Source organism: Hibiscus syriacus, unplaced genomic scaffold (assembly GCF_006381635.1).
Source record: "Hibiscus syriacus cultivar Baekdansim isolate YM2019G1 unplaced genomic scaffold, ASM638163v2 tig00110187_pilon, whole genome shotgun sequence".
In the NCBI taxonomy this organism is placed as follows: Eukaryota; Viridiplantae; Streptophyta; class Magnoliopsida; order Malvales; family Malvaceae; genus Hibiscus; species Hibiscus syriacus.
The window spans coordinates 92,184-108,807 of record NW_024062618.1 but is presented as its reverse complement, the minus strand read 5'-3'; the positions used below and the strand labels follow the sequence as shown (position 1 = coordinate 108,807).

Here is a 16,624-nt window from a genome sequence, read left to right as displayed (position 1 = left end):
GCGATTGAATGCTCAAAATATGCCAGACTGCTTGCTTGTAACAACTGAGTTGAAACTAAAATTGTACAAATTACTGGTTAGTAGGACAAACCTCGTACTGTTCGAGCAAGGAAGCAAACAATGTTGCTTTTCCTTGAATGAAAAATTTCTGGTAACCAGCACCGAAGGGAAGAAAAGCTGCGTTCTCATTCAGATCATTCAAAACAAAAGAATCCTTCATTTGATCGTTCAGTTCTTCAGCTTGTCCTGAAGTGAAGAAAAGCAATTGGATAATTATCTATATTATCACACTGTGACACTGAATGCAAACTAAATCCAAAAGAAGGTTAAGCCCCATATCCGGAAGGACCGACATGATCATGACACGTTGAGTATTAATGAACTAACGATCATAATTCAAAACATGACACTGAATATGAAAGGGAAAAACGAAATCGAGAAGTATCATAGCTTTGTGCTAAATTGGAAAGTAGAGTGAAACCTGCAACGGATGTATCCATATTCAGTGAAAGCGGATAATTTTTCCGTCTTACACAGAAAATGATACGGACTAAATTTACCAGCATCATTTCCCCAACTGGAATCATTCGTCTGCACCAACTGCACAAGTACAACAACTATTGCTCCAGCCGGTACAATTACGCCAGACTTAACCCTCAAATCTTCAAAACACAGATTGAAAACATTTGTATCAGTGACCATACAATTAGTGTTATAACTTATGAAACCGCAACCATCACGGGTTCTAAATCTCAAAAGGATAATATGATTTCAAATGAGAAATAAAACCTCTCGGTTTTACAAAAAAAGAAATTCATTTTTAAAGCATAAATTAGGTAATAAAATGTCCGAAAAGTAAGGTGGTTAGCGGACTCTGAATGGTCCAAAATGTATAGAAATTCGAGGTTTTGACAAAGTGCTGAAAAGTTTTTTTTGCAAGTTCGATGTCCATATTCAATGTAATTCTCGTTTAATGATCAAGGAAGACATTAAAAAGTATATCTAATGTCAAAATTTTCCAATTTCAATCTTAAAAAATTGCTCACCATGTTGAGGGAACACCTCAGTAGCAACGGTCCAGCTGGCATAACACGAGCAGGCTCATAGATAGCTGCCAACAATAAAGTTATCTTCTCTACAATAGGTTGATCTTTGTCCTCTGAACCTTTCCATGCCATGATTATCTCTGAGCTGATCTGCAGAAGTTCAATTCCGAAGACATAAATCAACTGCAATCTGGGACCATCAACTCCAAACTCAAATGTAAAAACACACACATATGCCGAGTGATGAAGGATCATTTAAGTTCAGAAGAAGTCTCCAAGTACTTCCCAAGACTAGCAAAGTAATTGATGACTCGGAAGAGATGAAATCTACCTTATGCTGTATTTCGGGATGTGTAACAAGCCTCATCAACATGTTACTAATCAAACCTCCTGTCGTTAAGCATCCATGAAACAGCATGCCCATAATATTGCCATAAGGTTCATCTCTTACATTAAGATGGCCATTAAACTTGTAATTTTTACCGCACTCCCGAACAAGGTCTCTAGTTAGGCATTTCAACCTTGTACATAATCGTCGATACCTCCAGAATCCTCGTTCCTAGAAGGGAGTAACACTATACGAGGCCCAAAAGCATGTATCTTTAGCAACCATCATCAAGAGCTCCTCGTAAATAGTAACTGTCACCAAAGATTGTAGCGCCGAGCAGAGTGAAAGCCATATGCTGAGAAGTCATTTTACAATCGACAAGTCCTTTGGCCTTATTCTGGTGAAATTCAGGCATGATAAGATTGACAGCCGTGGTCGGGATTAAATTTGCTCTATCAAGCAACTTTACATTCAATTCAGATGCCAATGACTCTCTTCTCTTTTCTACCTTCAGATGATAAATGGAAAAAAAATCCGTAGATTATCAGAAGGTTGTTCGATCATGCCATTGAAGTAAAATTGAATATGCAAGAAAACATTCTGTTGGAACAATTTGAAGATCAAACACAACATATTATCCATATGGTGACCGCAACGCCAAAATCATCAAAAGTTTCAGCTAATAGTTCATGTCTAATTACAAAGACTCAAAAGGCCAAATTAAAACCTAAGTCAAGTTGGCCCTTAAACCATATTATTATTACCTAATTTTATTTTCATTTAAACCCTAAATTTTGAGAGATTTGATTGGATTTGAGCAGGCAACCAATACCACTAGAGCTCAAATTGAACTGTGATCCTCAGACTTCAAGGGGGAGCTCGAGCTTAAACTTCTAACATATTGAGCTCCACTCTGTTCGATTACGTCCCTATCTATCGACTCGGATAACCAGCAACCATCTTCTCCACAAGTTTAACAAAAGCAATAGCAGCTAAAAGAATTTGTAGCTCTGAAGTAGCTTATCAAAAGAGGAAGCAAAGAGGGTGGATGATCCAAAGGTCAAATGAAAAGCCTTTCCGGTCAATGGCAGTTTATCCTTAGCCTTCCAAAACATCTTTTTGATGACTTCTGGTTCTTTTATTGAAACCAAAAGCTGATTTGGAACCAACCATAGCTTCACTATTGAACCATATTCACCATGTGAATCTGACAATACCTCTGCACAAATATATAGATACATACATAAATACCAAGAAAAATAACAGATTTAAACAAACAAAGTAAATCCAGATTCTAAAAATTCAAAATTTAGGTACTGATCATTCTTCTTCATACAAAAGATGAAGCTTTACTGGTTAGAGTACATGGTTGAAAAGTCAAAACACTGATTCTGGAAAATACAAGAACAACCCAGAATCCAAAAGGCACAGAGATTCATCTTTTACATTAAAAATCATGAACAAGAAAAGAATGTAGTTTTAATACCTGTGAGATTTTGTTTGGAGAGAGTACTGAAATGGCCATAAAAGGAAGGAGAAGGAGGGCCTGGAATTTTGGAACCCTGATCCCATAACTTAAAGAGCTTAAACGACCTGTGAGTAAGAAAATAAGTGATGGATATAAGAGAAATCCAAAGAAAAGCGTTGATTTCCCAAACAGCATAGTCTCTGAGAAAACGAGAAGTGTTCCGGGAAAATTCACAGGAACCCGGAAGATTCCACGCTTGTAAAACAAAACAAAGAAGAGGGTTCATTTTTCTTCTGCTTATTCATTCTTCTTTACACTGTTTCATAAGTAGGGGAAAAGTTTGGCTAAATTACATAACTGACACTTTTTGTTTTTAATTTTACTTTTCTAACACCGTTCGACCAATATTTCCAAAACTAGCATCCTTTCTGCTGAGTTGGCAAAGGCGCGTTCCCGGGGACGCGCTTTACCCGTGTTTTCGCTGAGTTGGATGCCACGTGTGAAAGGCGCGTCCCCGGGGACGCGCCTTTGCCATATCAGCAGACACGTGTGGAAGGCGCATCCCCGGGGACGCGCCTTCCATTAAATGTCATAAATACCCCCATCCGTTTTTCCTAACTACCCCTCCTCCTCCCCTATATAAACCCCCTCAACCCTCACTCATTCTTCACACCAAAATCATCTTCTCCTCTCTTATATAACTCAAATTCTCCAACTATTTGAGTTTTAAATTTGTTATTAGTGGTAAGAAATTTATTTTTATGTTTATTTTTTTAAATAGTTATTATTTTTTATATTAATATATTTATGTAAATATTATTTTTTTATTAAAATAATATTTATATAATTATTATTTATTTAGAATTATTAATTTTTTTGCTAATTATATTGTTTTGTCTACAGTTATAATAGAAAACGAAATGCTGTTGCGATTGGATATTGATCATATCTCCAGACATTTTAGCGATATGGTAATATTTTTTATAATTAATGTTAATATTTAAATTTATTTTTATTTTAAAGTTATTATGAATTTATATTAATTTTTACTTTTTATAATATATATTATTTAGGATGCTGATCGTATTTTAGAAACTTTTATTAAAAATCCACGTATACCGACACCGGAACGTATTTTGCCATATTTGGCTTCTGCTGGGTTCGGGTATATTGCAACAATTATAGGCGGTTGCAAACTCGAACCTGTCCTAATTTCTGCACTGATTGAGAGGTGGAGGCCCGAGACACACACTTTTCACCTTCCATGTGGAGAGGCAACAATTACATTGGAGGATGTGTCTATGCATCTAGGGCTTCCCGTCGACGGAAATATGATGTGTGGTATGGCGGATGGTGATTGGCAATCAATGTGCATTGATTATCTTGGAGTTGCTCCGCCAGAGTTTAATGGAGGTAGAATAGCTTTATCTTGGTTGAAAGCTAATTTTGAGGTTTTAAATGAAAATGCTTCAGAGGATCAAGCAAAGGCATGTGCTCAGGCATATATTCTACGAATAATTGGAGGAATATTGATGCCCGACAAATCTCGCAACCAGGTGCATTGTATGTGGTTGCGGCATTTGATCGATTTTGATGAAACTGGAAGATATAGTTGGGGTGCTGCAGTTTTGGCATTTCTCTTTAGAGAAATGTGTTGGGCGACGAATTATAAGAAAACTGCTATCGGTGGATGTCTTCTGCTTCTACAATCATGGGCGTGGTTCCGCATGCCTTTCTTATGCCCGATCGTGAATGAACCATACGTATTCCCCTTATTAGTTATAATTTTTTCGTTATAACTTTTAAATTTATTAAATTAAATTTTCAATAAGACTAATTTTATAAAATATGTAAGTCTTGATGATTAAATATGTAATCATACTAATTTATTAACTTATGCATCAATATTTTCGTTAAATATTGACTAGATTGATAACATTTAAATAATTAACTGATAAAATTAATAGATCGATAATCAAAATAAAAAATACTCGAAACTTGATAATTCTTACATTATAATAGAAACATTTTACATAATATATTATTAATTTATAATAATAATAAAAATAAACTATTTATTATAAAACAAAATATGTGTCTGCTGAGTTGGCAAAGGCGCGTCCCCGGGGACGCGCCTTTCACACGTGGCATCCAACTCAGCGAAAAATACGGGTAAAGCGCGCCCCCGGAGACGCGCCTTTGTCAACTCAGCAGAAAGGGTGCTAGTTCTGGAAATATTGATCAAACGGTGTCAGAAAAGTAAAATTAAAATCAAACGATGTCAGTTATGTAAAAACCCCGAAAAGTTTGGATTCTCTGATGGGATTTTGTGCTGAAAGGAATCGGCTGGAATGTGTGCTTTCAGTTCATGTAAAGAAAATAAAAAAGCGTAAACTACACGTTCCGTTCATCACTAAATTTTATATTTTTTTCTATTTCACTCGTTATACTTTCAATTCTTTTAATTTATTGATTGAATTTTTGAATTACTCTTATTTGGTCACTCGAAATTATTTTATTATTATTATTCTATGATGTACATTTTTTATCATTATTAAAATGTAAAATAATTTAAAATAAATAATAAAATAATATTTTTTATTATTAAATTTAAAAAGATTTAAAATAATCACCACCCCTTATACCCCTTCTCATCACCGTCGACCTTTGAAACCAATAGTCATTTGGTCTCAAATTATACCGAGAGACTCACTTTGACACATTTTACCCGAATCTAATGGTTGTTACATAGGAAAATGTCTCAAGACTCATGAATCTCGATTAAAATATTTGTGTTTCCTCACTTTCAATCTCATATTTGTGGACTACAAAGCATGTTTCGATAAAATAAGGTTGGAGTCGATCTCAGGGGTCTAGGTGAAGCTCCCCACGAAGTCTGGGGCCGAACGACCACCATCTACGGTGGTTGGTGTTTCTGGTTCCTCACTTTTGATTGGATTTGAAGTATGTTCCGAAAAAGTAGAGATCAAATTTGGACCTAGGGGTCGAGACAAAGCAGTCGATAAATTTTGGGATCGAAGGGTCACCATCTACGATCGTCGATAGTGACATCTAATGACGACGAACAGTGGATAACCACCGTATAGTTTTATATTATCAATTATTTTTATATTAAATAATAAAAAATATACATCATAGAATAATAATAATAATAATAATAATAATAATAATAAACAAAATGACCAAAGTAAAAGTAATTTGAAAGGTTAGTGAGTAAAGTGAAAAAAAGTAAAAGTATAATAAATAAATAAATAAATAGGAGAGTGAGTAAAGTTCAATGATGAATGGTGTAGTTTACCCAATTAAAAAAAGATTGTAACTTTTGGCAACGCATGTGTTACTTGAGTGGACGTGGGTCCAATAACATGTCACCATAAGTTCGGTGTTCCATATTTTCTTTAATCTCAACATATTTTCACTTGATTCAATTTCATTAAAATTATTATTTCTAAATTAACATCAATATTTTTTTATTAAAATTTCAAAATCAAATCCAAGTTAAACATGCCTAGTATCACCCTATTATATCTATTAAAATTATAAAATATTATTTTATTTTATATAATATATTTAAGGTTTAAGATCGTAATAAATTATATGTATCAATATACTTCAATAGTTAAGAAATTATTATTATTTATTAAGGTTTTGGATTCAAACACCATGTAAATAAAGGTAAGAGCGTTTAATGATAAATTATTAAAAATCTTTAGACATAAAGATTTAAAAAATCATTATATCTGGTCCCATCTTTTTTTAATAACATTTATTCAAAAAAATTATATATTAACAAAACACACTTATTACAAACATAATTATTCAAATTTAAGTTTTATAAAAATTAATATTCTATTTTGTCGCTTAATACATTTATTGGATTCCGCCCCCATTAACATCTCTAGTTACGCTTCATTACTTTTATATTAAAAATATAATCATTTAACAAGTCTAATTATTCTTATTGTTGGTAGAAAATGTAAATACGATCAATTCCTGGCCACATTTTATAACGGATAGTTTTTTATACGATAACCTTAATATATTACTAAAGAAATATCTTATATAAAATATTAATATTTTTTAATATTTTTGATAAAATGTTACCTAAAATATTTTACCGAATATATTAATTTCGCTACTTAATTTTTGATAAAAAATTTTAAGTAACACCCAATATTAACATTTTTAATAGAAAAAAAATAATATTTCAGATACTATTTTATCGAAAATGTTAAATATTTTAGATAGTGTCTAATATTAACATTTTCGGTAGAAAAAATTAATATTTTAAATAATATTTCAACAAAAATATTAAAAAAATATTAATATTTCCGATAATACTTATCTTTATCGTATATTAATTCTATCGTAATTAGACAATCCCTTTTATAACTCCCAATACCAAACAAAGATATTCATTTTGTGGTCGGCTTGCTTGTCTTTATCTGTAAGCCACTTGCAAATATTTGACCGAGAATGCTGTCCTGACATGAACAGTTTACAAATTTTGTACGAAGCTTGATTTAATGTTATAAATAATAAAATATTTAATTTTTATAATTTTATTTTTATATTATATTATATAATTATATACTTTATTATTTAGTTACATATATAAAAATAATTAAAATATGATATGATACGAAAAAATATACAAACACAAGTAAATAAACACATACAAAGTTATATAACATGAATTAAATATTATATCTATTACAAAATTCGACGATATAATGACAATAAATCATAAATAAAACTTAAATAAACGCAAATATTTTATATGAAATTTTAGACGACAAAAGTCACGTACAAAAGAGAGAGATTATTATATCAAAAATTGTAAAAGAGAATTATAAAATTGAACATCATCACTTGAGCAAACCCTAAAAAATTCACTATATCAAACATTATATGGCTGAGTATCTCTGCACCCCATAGATTTTTTCCATATCATGAAAGCAAAAAGGGTGTACTAATTGTCTAGGGACAAATTTGTAAATAATTGAAAGTTGGAATTATCATAAAAGCAACAGGGCACCCATGAAATTTAGATCAACGTAAGAATATTATGGTAATCAATTTTTGTTCCTATTTTGGTAGATGATCTTCTTGCAAACTTGAAAACTCTTGGGGCAAAAGAAAAAATAAATTCTGAAAAAAATATAATGTTATTGAAATTACTTTTGATGTTTGAAGCTTATCAATTAATTACATGATATCAATGTAATTCATCTTTAATACTTATATTATAAATTACTTATTATAATCTAAATATGCATTCGTCATTGGTTCAATGACGGATCCACAAATATTTTTGAAGTTGGATAGACTTATAGGCATCTTTAGTTAGATTTTGTTTGTAAATTGTCTATATAGGGCATAAATAAAATCTCAAAGTAAATTTAGATTTTATAGTCAAAACTTGTTTACCCTGAATTAAACATGCACCGTCAACAAGCATCGTAACCATAATTTAATAGTACGCATAGGATAAACTAGTGTTTTTTTTTATCTCAATGCTTGTTGATGAACTCTTTGATCCGTTCGATAAGCTCACTAGTTCTTGCACCGGTGACCGGATCGTTATCAACAGCAATCTTGTTGAGGTAGAAACTATGACCCATTTCAGGGCTAATAAACAACTCCACATCTTTGTTAGCTTTTTTCAAACATTCATAATACTCCATCTCGGTGTCTAGCATCAGGTCTTTCTCGGCCACACAAAACAGTATCAATGGCAAATTTAGGGTCTCAATGGGTGGGGCAGCTGACCCCATGGGGCAACTTATGGGATGGTCCTTGGTGCACCCATCGGGCAATGCTAGGGCTAAGGACTTGTCGGCCATGTTCAAGGTCAAGAATGGTGACTCCGGTTGCTCTAACTCCGACTTGCTCCTTTGAGCCCGAACGAACCCCGGGTGGATCGGGATTGCACCGGATAGGCTCAACGGGCTTGATGCACTATGTTCCCTCCGGAGCTATCACCAATGAGGAAGACTCGGGTGAAATCACCATGATTGTTGAGCCAGGGTTCGTTTGATTCACCTTTAGCCAATGATTTAAGCCAGAGGAGGGTGGCGTAGCCATCGTCGCAAGCAGCCGGGAGCTTGTTCTCCAGTGCGAGTCTTAGGTAGACCGAGATGGCGATGGCTCGAGCAGATTTGACCAGCCTGGTGTACACCTCGTAATACATCAACCAATCAGGTTGGCTGATGCAAAAGCCACCGCCGTGGAAGTGAAGTATGACAGGCAACTTGGTTTCCGGTGTGGGATTTTGATTTTCCTCCGGCAAGTAGATTCGAACCCTGAGTTTTGAGCTGGGGTCAATGGTCACATCTCGAGTGGCTACACCATCGATGAATTGTTCATGGGGTGGAAGGGGGACCTGTCCAGGTCCGGTCGACGGAGCCAACATCATAAACTCTTAGCCAACCGGATACTTCATCGACTAGCTTCTTTTCTTGAACCATGGTTCTTGGGTTGGGGTTGTTGTTTAAGAAACTGAGTTAAAGACTCGGAAGTGTTGAGTCAAGGATGAACTTGGGTGCCCTTTATATAGATGGAAACAATAAATTTCCACGATATTTAATAAATCTAAAATTATATAATATTCTTGACCACTCAATTAATTAATAAACCTCTGAACCTTTATAATTTTAATATAATTTTTAAAACACATTTTCCAATCTAAAATCTAACCCTTCAATATATACCTCTCTATATACAGTTGACTTACTTTTTGACCTTTCCATACTTTGAGAGGTTACGTTCTTATGACTGAAACGTGTAATATAGGTAAAGGAAATTAGGTGGATGTAAAACTTTTGCGTATAGTTCACAAAATATAAAATTATCAGTAGGAATAAGATTACCAGTAGGAATAAAATTACTGAGAATATTATATTTTATGTTTAATTTTTTTAGTATGAATGTAAGATTACAATGTTTGGTTAAAGGAATAAAAGATTATTAGAATGTATATTTTACCAAATTATCCTTATTATATATTTGTTTTTTAACAAGTTGAATTCTACTATAATGAATTTATATATTTTCTTTAAAAATTTTAAATTTATAAAATTTATATAATTTTTTTTACAAATTGAAAAGATAAATAGGTTTAATGAAATGGTAAAATTTTATTTTAACCCTTGCACTTCATATAAAATTTTAATTATGGATTATTTTGTAAATCTAAAATAGTTTAAGGAATTTGTAATTTAACCTTCGTAAAAAAATTATTCAACGACAGAAGAAGGGTAAATTTGAAAAAAAAATTAAGGGCATATTAGTCCAAAACGTCGGTAGTCTAACAATACCTAAGGAAATAAGGGTAATCACATTACTGGCAATATACTCCAAGAAAACCACTGTTGGAAATAAAATATTACAGGGGACTGAGAATGTTTGCCAACCAAACGGGAGACTGAGAATGTTTGCCAAACAAACGGGGGAATGACATTCCATTCTCCTGGTAATCCTAGATTACTTAAATCAAACATGCCCTTAGGAGAAGTTTTCATCAACAAACGTTATATGTATAAACTATAATATATAGACCAACAACCTTTTATTCTTCTTTTCTTAGAAGTATCAATAAACGTTACTAAGTATTGAATCCAACTTTGGTGAATATATTTACATTAAACTCAAATTTAACTCGAATTCTTTTTCTTTAAAAGACATATTTATTATTGTAAGATATGAAAAGATACAAAAATTTTCTTACACACTCAGAATGTACGAAAGATAAAATTTTAAGACATAAACCAAACATAGATACCTCTAGAATACAATACTAAAACTATTAAGAGATTTGTGATCGGTTACTTGGAAAACAACATTTTGTAGCCTTCAGGATTTTTTTTTCAAGTTTAATATATAAATAAGAATAAAATGATGATTGATGTCTAATTATATTAAACCATCAATTTAAAATTAAAAAAAAAGAGGTTAAGAAGGGGAGGTTAAGATTTAATTTTAAAATTAAAATTAAAAGGAGTTTTAAAAATATTTAAATCTAATAATAGATCAAAATTTAATTTGTCCAATTTCAAAATTAGATGGACAAAATTTAATTTGTCAAACTTCAATAATTACGCTCCACGAGTAACACATAACATTGTACATGTGTAGACTTCTCTTGGAAGAATAAAGAAAATCATCGATACATTGGATTGAAATTACATAAAATTTTATTCTTTTAAAAAATATTAATATTTTATTTAAATCAAATCAAATCGAATTCGATCGAATTGAATTGAATCAATAAACCTTTTAATTTAATTTGTGGGTTGGATGGAAAAAATAAAAATGAAAGAAAGCGGCAAATAGACAAGGAAAACGAGAGGCGATTTTCTTCAAAAATCACCGGTGATTGGTATATTTATCGATTTAACACCGGTCAGATTATATTTCTTGATCTAACACTCGTAGTAGTAAAGCGCGCCCTCTGAACCACGTTATATGTTGATTTGACGTCACGTGGAGTATAGCGCGCCCTCTGTACCGCGCTATACGCTAACTGGGTTACACGTGGGGTATAGCGCGCCCCCTGCTCCGCGCTATACGCCACGTAGGGGTATAGCGCGGATCAGGGGTCACGCTTACGCCGTACCAAAATTATATTTAACGCGGTCCCTGATTCGCGCTATATAATAATTACATATTACGCGGTGCTGGTACCTCGCCTTATATGTTTATAAATACCGCATCTCTCCTCACATCTCTTGCATCTCTCATCTCTTATAAATTAATACAATAATTATGTCAACGAGTAATAATTCTGGCAATCTTCTCATATTTAATTTAGAAGTTCGTGCGATTTTTCGTTATAAGGTAATTTTGTTATAATTTTTCAATTATACTTATTGTTTATTATCATTATTATTTGAAAAAATATTATACTAATTATTTTCAATTAATTTTTATGTTTGTAAAATTGAAAAGCGGGAGAATACGTCGAAATAGTTTTGCGATACAGGTAATAATATAAAATTATATTATTTAAATTATTTACGTTGATATGTAAAAAAAAATTGTGTTAAATTTTTGTTTATATATAATTTATTTAATCAGGTTTGTTTAAGTTATTTTTTTTGCAGATATAATATTGCCGCACTTTTAAACTCAAAGAATGGCGCGACTTTCAGCTATTGTTTATTATGATAGTGAAATTCGAGAAGATGAAACCGTCGTTGTTTTCATATCAAATGAACGTGTTAAAATATCATTCAAGAGAAACATAACTCTTGACGAGCTGATAACGAAGATTTCGAGAAATGTTCATGTTGGAAGTAATAGAAGAATATCGTCGTTGCAGTACAGATTTCCAACATCATTGTTGCCATTAACTTATACAGCGTTCGAACTTTCGAACAATGATGATGTTCAAATGATGGTTGAAGCTCAAAGTAATTATTCAGACGCCGCTATTGAGATGTATGCACATTTTGTTCAAGTGCGTGTTGTTCGAGGTCAATCTTTAAGCTCACACTATGGGCTGGCTGAACAAGTTGATCAAGTTGACAGTCCGACTACAATAATGTGTAATGATTTTAATGCCATAATGAGGAGACATTCATTCGCAACTCCTTACGATATGTACCGAGGTGGGTCTACGAACAATCCATATGGCAACACCGCGTCCAGTTTAAGGGGAAGGCATTCATCTGTAAATTTCTTTGACCATATGGAGATGTCATCGACGCAACCATCTGTGCAGTTTCCATTTGACACGATGGGGGTATTTATAGAGAGGATTGAAATGTGAGGGGTCGGGTATTTAGGGGTATAGCGCGCCCCCTGCACCGCGCTATACCTCACGTGTCAGATACGCAGGTATAATGCGAATCAGGGGACGCGCTATACCCACGTGGCGTCAAATCACCGTATGTCGCGGGGCAGGGGGCGCACTATACCCACGTGATGCCAAATCAACGTATAACGCGGTTCAAGGGGCGTGCTTTACTGCTACGGGTGTTAGATCAAAAAAATATAATCTAACCGGTGTTAGATCAATAAATATATCGATCATCAGTGATTTATTGGAAAAATTGCCAAAACGAGAGACAGTGAGAACTACTAATGTGACAAGGAAAGGTCCGTGGGCGGCTTCCTGCGGCTAATAGAGAAAATAACAGGAAAAAGCCATGAAAGAAAAAAGTGCTAATAATAATAAATTCTTTAAAACGTTCCTCTCATTATTTTATTTCAATAAATAAAATATGTCAGAGCGATCCTCTTAACTCACTTTGTTCCATTTATAAATGCTAGAGTTTAAATCTTTAATTTTACTTAAAGAATCTAATGTTTCATCACACTAGGCTAATTAGTTATTGGTATCATATTTATAATTAATATCTACAAAATTTCTTATTAATATTCACTATTTTTATGTGTTAAATGTAATTAATGGATAACAATAATTTTATAATTTTATTTATAAAATATTTCCTATTTTTAATATATAAAATAATAATTTTAATAATAAATAATTTCGAACCAAAAATTAATTAAAAAAAATAGTAGAGCCTCACCAAGTTCACATTATATATTCCTTAGTGGAAGGGTCAAAAGGCTTCTAGAATGTGATATTTGGGTCGCCTCTCCTTTTTGCATGTATTGGAATTATTATAGGCCACACACAAAGCATACCACTTGGTCTAATATCAAATTTGTATTCGATTTGATTGGAATTAAATAATTTTATTTTATATTACTTTAAGATAATTAGTGTTATAGTAAAAAAATTCGTTCGAATAAGATTTTAGGTCACAATAAGTCTTAGGTGTTCGATTTCTGAACAAACTCTAATGTTTTCCTATTAAAGAATTGTTATATCTATTCATATGATTATATAAGGTATAATGTCAAAAATACTCTTAATATTTGATTAAATAGTTATTTTAGTATCCGTGAGAAAACCTAATCTTGAGTAATGAGAAAACCTTAGTCGTTATTCTTCCACCCCTCTTTTTCTTTAGAATTTGTATCGTTTTCTATATATTAGATCAATTTTTTATTCTTTGATTTTGTTTAGCCGGCGACGACATCGATTTTGATGTTAATTACCGACCGTCAGTTTTCTTCTCTATTTGTTTCTTTTTTTAGTTTTTTTAATAAGAATAATTTTACCATTTTGACATGTTTTTCTTTGCCTTTGTGACACGTTTTTTTGTCTTTATGACACGTTTTTTGTCTTCTTTCTCGGTTGTTTGGCAATTCTTTTTTTTTTAATGTTTTCTCAGTGTTGGATTTAACGATGACACGATTGATTAAGATGACGCTTATTTGTAATCCCATTGATATTCCTTGCTATGAACCAGCAGATTGAATTTGGATACATGATTTTATATTCGTGAATAGTTTCTCATGACGCTCAGCTATGATTTGCGGTTCTCAGTGGTCTTTCAATAGTTTAACTCTTTTGTGATTCGTTTATCGATGTAGTCAGATTTGTTCGTATCTATTTTTTGTTCGAGTCTTTTAGTTGGCTTTTTTAACCTTTTTTCCATGTTTTATCTTTATATAAACTAAAGTGACTAGTTTCAATGTTATAAGAAATGTTTAAATTATGTATTTAGTTTACGACGATAATCGTAAACTCTTATTGTAATTTTATATATTTTCATTTTTTTTAATAAGACCAACGACTTCTATTAAAAAATAATTATTTTGGTCTCAATTCTTTTTTTAGAGTATTTTGGCCTCTTAGCTTTTTATTTTAGACTAAAAAAATCTCTAGCATTTGACTAAATAGTCACTTTAACCCTTATTATTTTTTTAGATCATTTTGCCCCCTAATATTTCTTTATAGAGGAAAAGATATGTATTTTAGAATATTGATTGTTTGTTAACTAACAGTTTACATCTATAAATGGACATGTTTGCCCCAAAATAAAACATTAGGATCAAAATTCTCATAAAAAAAGGAATCGCAGTAATTATTTAGTTAAACAATAAGAGTATTTTGGTTATTATACCATTATATAAATATAATATATCATCTACCCCTTAAGAAAATCATGTTTGTAGCCTAATGTTGAACAAATTAAAATTTATTTTTTATTCAATTAATACCTATTAATATGGAATATTCCTGTTTTTTTTCAAATAAATAGTAAAAAAATTCATATTTACTTATATTTAATCTATTTATTGATTAATTTAGATTTATATCATAGAGGTTTATAATATAAATGATTATTTCAACTTAATTTTTTCCATCATAACATCATCAACATCTAATCTTAATATCTTATTAAATCATTTGGTAGTTGATGAATTTAAAAATTTTGTTTGATATTTGATTAGATTCTGATAAATGTAATGCGCTTAAAGCATGAATTTGAGCAAAACGTTGAAAAAAAAATTGGGTCTCGACTTTAATACTTAAGTTTCGAATCAAATTTGATCCATTTTTTCAATTAATATAATAATGTATATCATGTAATTTTTATGGAAGAAAATAAATATCATATTATAATTTAGGGTAAATTATATTAGTGGTAACTAAATTTTTAGAATGCTTTCACTTTAATCATTAAAATCGAAAAAAGCTTTTATTAAAAAATAAGGTTAAGAAAAATTATCATTTAAATTAGTGGACAGTAGAGGTTTTAACGACAACTGATATAATGTTTCTATATGTCATTTTTATTGATAAATTAATAGACACTAATAAGATGTGACATGTCACCATCTTATTAGCAGAAAATTGACAGAGAATACATAGATTGATTGAGGAAGATTAAACACGAAAAATTAATAAATTAATATATATAGCATACCAACTGCAATCCAACAGCTGTATAACATGTCTGAAGCTAGTAGGAAACGAGCAACATCCCCAACCCGAGTTTATAAATGAAGGTTGAAGTTGACTTTAGTCATCTAAAATATAAATTAAAGGTTTAGTAATTTAAATGAGAGTTGAAATTAATTTTTTTAGATTTAATATAAAAATAAGTGTTTAAACTATGTACTTTTTCTTAAAGTAGTGTGTAAATTTTTTTTGGGTCGTCCAAGTGTCTAACATTACAAACGTTACCACTTTAAGTGTTATTTTTTATTGGTATAGGGTAAATATAGTGTGATATATTTTGAAAGATTTTCAAACATTTGATAATGAATATTCATACACTTCTGTAAACTTCATATTCGAATATAAGACCTCAAGAGATAATAACGATCTCTTAACTAATGAATTTGTTTGGTTAGTGCGAAATTAAGTTTAATGATTCGAAATGTAAATTATTCAGCTTTAAGTCTATAATTTACTTTGTTAGTATCAATTCTATTGTTGGTTAACACTTAATCAACAAGCTGGAGTAGCTCAGTTGGTTAGAGCGTGTGGCTGTTAACCACAAGGTCGGAGGTTCAAGCCCTCCTTCTAGCGTTTGGATATTATCTTTTTATCCTCTGTTTTCTTGGTACAAAATAACTGTTTAATTATATTTTTCTCCCTTTTCTTAAAGTTTTACAATGATATTTTTTTTCTAGTTTTTTAAAGTAAAAAGTAACGATTTAATTATCCTTCAGTCCCTGTAATCTTCAAAAATTTTAAATTTAGTTCCGTTATTTTTATTTCCAAAAGATTTAACAACATTAAAATCCAAACGATAATGTTTTAAAAAAATAAAGGTGCAAGTATCCTTCAATCCATGTACTCTTCATAATTGGGATGTGAGTGGGACGAATTTCGTAGTGATTGGCCTAATTTCGCATCAAATTGGACAGACGTGAGCATGACCTTGTACT

At 31.5% G+C, this 16,624-nt stretch overlaps 1 non-coding gene and 2 pseudogenes across 1 annotated transcript; 1 reads left to right on the top strand and 2 right to left on the bottom strand.

Annotated features, from left to right (window-relative positions):
- Positions 1 to 55: 55 nt before the first annotated feature.
- LOC120217485 lies at positions 56 to 10,446 on the bottom strand (annotated as a pseudogene).
- On the bottom strand, positions 399 to 9,376 carry LOC120217484 (annotated as a pseudogene).
- Positions 10,447 to 16,188: 5,742 nt separating the features above from the next.
- Positions 16,189 to 16,262, top strand: TRNAN-GUU. Its single transcript has one exon. It is a non-coding gene; the product is annotated as a tRNA-Asn (tRNA).
- Positions 16,263 to 16,624: the final 362 nt, after the last annotated feature.